Consider the following 6306-nt stretch of genomic DNA (forward strand, 5'->3'; position numbering starts at 1 on the left):
ACCCAGTCTAAGACAGTTGTGAAATCTTGGACAATTTACTCCATCTAAGCTTCCACTTCCTTTGTGGTCAATGGAAGCAGCAGAATGCCCTACTTGTTGGGTTGTCTGAGTACTACATGAGACAATGCACACCAAGGGCCCACCACCTTGTGTGGTACATAGTGAGAGTTCTATAAAGAGCAGCAATAAGCACACCCTTCAATCAATCAACACATGTTTATTAAGCACCTACTCTGTGTTAGGCATGGTTCTAGGGGCTTGGATACAGCAGCGTACATTCCCTGCTCTCACGTTGCTTACATTCTCGTGGAAGATGGAGAAATGATAGGTAGACAGTAGGTAGACAGACAAATAGACACACAGACAGACAGATAAGATATCCTTCTATCTGACTCATGGTGATTTTAAGTACAATAGGAAAAAATGTTGCTCAGTCCTGTGTCATCCTCATAATTGCTGGGATGTTAAGTCCATCATTGCAGCTGTTGTGCCAATTCATCCTATAAAGTGTCTCCCTCACCCCCACTGGCCCTCTTCTTTACCAAACACGATGTTCCCCTCCAACTATGATACCTCCTGATGACATGTCTAAAGCAAGCAAGTCAGAAAATATTCTTTTGTGATCCATAAAGTTTTCACTGACTTATTTTTGGAAGTAGACTACCAGGTCTTTCTTCCTAGTCTGCAGGCACCACTGAAACCTGTCTGCCATGGGTGACCCTGCGGGTATTTGAAACACTGATGGCATAGCTTCTAGCATCATAGCAACATGCAAGCCACAAACTGACAGACAGGTGGTAGCTAGTGAAAGAAGACTGACAATACACAAACAAATATGTCTGCTGGTAATAAGCGCTATGAGGAGAAAACAAAGCTAGGTGAAGGGATAGAGAATGACAGGGATGCCACTTTACACAGGGTGATCGGAGACGAGCTCTCTGATTACTAGAGAATGTTCCCAAGAAGTATATTGCCTCCAATCCTATTCTGAAGTCAAGAGTGTTGACATAAACTGTTCTATTGCCGTACTTTGGTTTGGACTAACTCTTATTTTTCATATAGGTTCATGTTAGTACAGCTTGTTAACAGTCAAAAGATAATTTCTATTTGGCAACACTCCGATGAATAAAACATGACCAGGACTCGCAAGCAGAACTTGATTTGCTGGAGGCCACAACAGAGCGAGGAAAATGAAAGGCTCAGACCCTGAGCTACCACTCCAACAAGGAGCAAAGATCACACATTTCCCCCAGGTACTTAGGAAGAGAAAGACCTTTCCATAAGCAACACACCCTTGATCTATTATCCATATCAGAAGTAACTGTGCTTTGTTCATATCAGCCAAAATTAAATTAAGAGAAGAATGGACTTCTCTGGAACATCTCAAATTAGAAACATTCTCATAGTGAGGTTTTCATGCCTCTGGCATCAGGAGGCTAAGTAAGAACAGCTCATCTCAAAGTTTTTTCTTTAGCCGCATACTCTGGCTTGTCTGAGTCTTCTGAGTCACCTGTGGCATTGGCGTTCAAAGCAATCCAGCAGGTATTTACTGATCTCCTACTACATGCCAGGATACAAAGATAGACTACGATCTAGATCATGAATAGCTCACAGTCACGTAGGAAGTCGAGCTGTATAAACAAATAATTGCAATCAAGTGGGATGAGTGAAATAATGAAAGGATGTCTAAGGCACAGGTAGGAAAACATGGAGAGAGGCATCTCATATGCTTCCTAGAAGAAGTGACATTCGAACCTGGCTTTGAAAACTGACAGGTGGGCAAAGTGGGTGAGAAAAGCATGCAACAGCACGCACTGAAGCATGGGGTTCTTAAACAGCATGACTCCTTCAGAGAAGGTATAGACTTTGGGATTTCATGGGCATAAAAATAGAATCATGCTAAGGTCAAGAGAACAAACTCAAAAGGTCAGTAGGATTCAGATCTCCAAGAAACTGGTTGCATGGCTTTCTTATTTGAAGAAGATATTATTTAGTCATTTAAAAAATTCTATTAGTTAATTTTGTTCCCCACAGTCATTCACACATCCATCTCCAACTTTAACAACTTGCTATTCATGGCCTGAGATCTGTCCTTATCCTATCCCCACTAGAGTCTCACCTTAATGTATGAAATTGAATTTATGCCTGGTGAAGGGTAACAGATTAATAGCACTATAAATTAATCTATTCATCCATATACTAAGTGGAAAAAAAACTAAAAAGAGGCAGTTCAATCTAACACCATCTATTATTAGCCCTTAAAACTCAAGCCTAGAGAAATGAGATGAAAATTTATAACCCAAAACCAAGAATTAGGGGGAATGCAATGGCTGTGACCACAGGAAGGCCATGCTCAGTCTTCAGGACCCTCTCAGAATACAATTTCAAGCATAAATTTCATACTTAAAATAAAAGTATGTTACCTTTATATTTGATCAAATACTGGTCTCAATGTTTCCTTAATAAATAAGGGAAACCATATTAAAAATATGATCTATGGGTTGTACAACTCGAAGAATGTAATCAACGTCACTGAATTGCACATGTGGAAACTTGAACTGGTGTATGCTTTTGTTGTGTATATTCTCAACAACAACAAAATTAATAAAATTAATTATCTTTAAAAAATATGATTTATGACTAAAATCATACAACTCTTAGAAGAAAAAGCAGGGACAATGCTGTCAGGCCTAGCTTTTAACAATGGATTATCAAATATAATAATAAAAGCACAAATAGCAAAATGCAAATAAATAAATGGAACCTCATGAAAATTAAAAATTTTTGCAGGCACATTGACCAACAGAACAAAATTGAGAACTCAGATGCGAATTCATCCACCTACGGTAACATGATCTTTGACAAAGGGCCCAAAATCCATCAAATGGGGAAAAGATAGTCTTTTTAACAAATGGTACTGACAAAACTGGATGTCCACATGCAAAAAAATGTAACAGGACCCATACCTCACACCACACACAAAAACTAATTCAAAATGGATCAGAGATCTAAATATAAAACCAAAAACTATAAAGATCATAGAAGAAAAAATAAGGTCAATGCTAGAGGCCCTAGTACACAACATAAACAGGATACAAACCATAACTAACAATACACAAACACCAGAAGATAAGCTAGATGATTGGGATCTTCAAAAAATTAAACACTTATGCTCATCAAAAGACTTCACCAAAAGAGTAAAAAGAGAACTTAGAGATTGATAAAAAAAAAAAAAAAAAATGACTATGGCAAATCCAACAAAGGTCTAATCTCTAAAATCTACAGGAAAATCCAACACCTCCACAACAAAAAGACATATAATCCAATTAAAAAATGGGCAAAAGACAGAAACAGACACTTCACCAAAGAAGACAATCAGGCAGCTAAAAGACACATGAGGAAATGCTCACAATCACTAGCCCTTAGAGAAATGCAAATCAAAACCACAATGAGATACCATCTCACCCCAACATTACTGACAAGGATCAAAAAACAGAAAATAACAAATGTTGGAGAAGCTGCAGGAGATTAGATCTTTTACGCACTGCTCGTGGGAATGAAATATGGTACAACCATTTTGGAAAACAACACGGTGCTTCCTTAGAAAGCTAGAAATACAAACACCATATGATCCAGCAATCCCCCTCCTAGGAATATATCCTAGAGAAATAAGAGCTGACACATGAATAAACATGTGCACACCCATGTTCATTGCAGCATTGTTTACAATAGCAAAAAGATAGAAGCAACCTAAGTGCCCATCACAAGGGAGGAGAAGAGTAGGGAGGGGAGGAGAAAACATTAAATAGATAACAGATAAGCAGTTACTTTGGTGAAGAGTAAGACAGTACGTAATACTGGAGAAGCCAGCACAACTTGACAAAGGCAAGGTCATGGAAACTCCACAGACACATCCAAACCACCTGAGGGACTGAACTACAAGGCTGAGGGCTGTGGGGCCATGGTCCCAGGGAACATCTAACTCAAGTGGTATAACATAGTTTATAAATAAAATGTTTCACATGCTACTTTGGTGAGTAGTGTCTGGGGTCTTGAAAGCTTGCGAGCAGCCATCTAAGATACTGCACTGGTCTCACCCAGTCTGCAGCAAGGGAGAATGAAGAAAACTAGAGATACAAGGGCAAGATTAGCCCAAAAGATTAATGGGCCACAATTACCACAGCTTCCACCAGGCTGAGTCTAGCACAACTAGATGGTGCCTGACTACCACCATGGCCTGCTCTGATAGGAATCACAATAGAGGGTCCCAGACAGAGCTAGACAAAATATAGAGCAGAATTCTACCGCACAAAAAAAAAAGACCAGACTTACTGGTCTGAGAGAGACTGGAGAAACCCTGAGAGTATGGCCTCTGGAAACTCTGAAGTCACTCCTGAGGTTCGCTCTTCAGCCACAGATTAGACAAGCCCATCAAACAAAACAAGACTAAATGACACATCAGCCCAGGGGCAAGGACGAGAAGGCAGGAAGCAACAGGAAAGCTGGTAATGGGGAACCCAAAGTCAAGAAGAGGAGACTGTTGACATGTCGTGGGCTGGCAACCATTGTCACAAAATAATATGTGTATGTTTTGCTTAATGATAAACTACTTTGCTCTGTAAACCTTCATCTAAAGCATGGTAAAAAAAAAAAAAAAATTAAATACATTTTAAAATTAAAGACTTCGGTTCATCAAAAGGCATTACCAAAGAAGTGAAAAGGCAAATTATCAACTGAGAGAATATCTTTGGAAACTATATATGCAACAAGAATCCAATAACCAAAATACATATAAAACTTCTACAACTTAATAACAAAAAGACAAACAACCCAATCATAAAATAGGCAAAGGAGTTGAACAGACATCTCATCAAAAAGAACATTCAAATGGCCACTATACACATGAAAAGATGCTCAGTGTCATTAGCCATCAGTCAGATGCAAATCAAAACCACAATCAGGTATCAATTCTCTCCCATTAGGATGGCTAAGATTTAAAAAAAAAAAAACAGAAAATAACAAATGTTGGCAGGGATGTGGGGAAATTGGAACCCTTACCCATTGCTGGCGGAAATCAAAAATGGTACAACCGTTGTGAAATACAGTGTGGCGGTTCCTCAAAAAACTAAAAATAGAACTGCCATATGACCCAGCAATTCCACTCCTAGGTATATACCCAAAAGACTTGAAAGCAGAGATTCATACAGATACCTGTACACTAATGTTCACTGCAGCACTATTCACAATAGCCAAAAGGAAGACAAAACCTAAATGCCCATCAACAGATGAATGGATAATCAAAATGTGGTACATATATACAATGGAATATTACTCAGCCAATAGGAGAAATGAAGCCTTGATACATGCTACAGTATAGATGGAGCTAGAAGACATTGTGCTAAGTGAGACAATTCAATCACAAAAGTACAAATACTGCATGACTTTACTTACATAAAAAGACAAGAAAAGTAAAAAGTATTGAAAACAATGCCTATTCATGGTTACCAGGGGCAGGAGAGAGGATAAAAGGGGGTTACTATATAATGATTAAAGGGACAATACATCAAGAAGATATAACCATATTAAATATTTATGCACCCAATGATGGGGCTGCAAGATACATAAAACAAACTCTATCATCATGGAAAAGTAAGATAGACAGCTCTACAATAATAGTAGGAGATTCAACACACCACTTTTGGTGAAGGACAGGACATCCAGAAAGAAGCTCAATAAAGACACGGAAGATCTAAATGCCACAATCAACCAACTTGACCTCGTAGACCTATAAAGAACACTCCACCCAACAGCAACCAACTATACTTTCTTTTCTAGTGCACATGGAACATTCTCTAGAATAGACCACATATTAGCTCATAAAACAAGTCTTAGCAGAATCCAAAACACTGAAATATTACAAAGCATCTTCTCTGACCATAAAGCCATAAAAGTGGAAATCAATAACAGGAAAAGCAGGGAAAAGAAATCAAATACTTGGAAACTGAACAATATCCTGCTAAAAAAAGACTGGATTATAGAAGACATTAAGGATGGAATCAAGAAATTCATAGAATCCAATGAGAATGAAAACACTTCCTATTAGAACCTTTGGGACACAGCAAAAGCGGTGCTCTGAGGAAATTTATATCAATAAATGTACACATCCAAAAAGAAGAAAGGGCCAAAATCAAAGAATTATCCCTACAACTTGAACAAATAGAAAAAGAGCAACAAGTGAAACCCACAGGCACGAGAAGAAAACTAATAATAAAAATTACAGCTGAACTAAATGAAATAGAAAACAGA

This window comes from Loxodonta africana, chromosome 22 (genome assembly GCF_030014295.1).
Source record: "Loxodonta africana isolate mLoxAfr1 chromosome 22, mLoxAfr1.hap2, whole genome shotgun sequence".
NCBI lineage: Eukaryota > Metazoa > Chordata > Mammalia > Proboscidea > Elephantidae > Loxodonta > Loxodonta africana.